This window comes from Octopus bimaculoides, chromosome 14 (genome assembly GCF_046866305.1).
Source record: "Octopus bimaculoides isolate indiv1 chromosome 14, ASM4686630v1, whole genome shotgun sequence".
NCBI lineage: Eukaryota > Metazoa > Mollusca > Cephalopoda > Octopoda > Octopodidae > Octopus > Octopus bimaculoides.
In genome coordinates, this window is record NC_142941.1 from 46,999,083 (window position 1) to 46,999,530 (window position 448).

Below are 448 nucleotides of genomic sequence, written 5' to 3' on the forward strand. Positions count from 1 at the left end.
TATATATATATATATATATATATATATATATATATATATATATATATATATATATATATATATATACGTGCGCGTATGTGTGTATGTGTGCGTTAGTGTTTGTATGTATACATATATATATATATATATATATATATATATATATATATATATATATATATATATATACATAAATGCAAATCAATTCATGTAGACATTCATCCAAACTAGCGTTTCTATTTGTATTGTTTTTTTTCTTTTCTTTTCATTTTTCTTATTGTCATTTGTCTTCCTTTTGTTTGTATTAATTTCCGAATTCGAAATAAAATATGTTTTCTCCAGAAAAAAATAAGCACCAAAAAAATCAAAATCAAACATCTATATCAGGCAATTCTTAATCGATCAATATTGATATACATATACGCATAGACACACACACACACGTATATATGTATGTATGTATGTATGT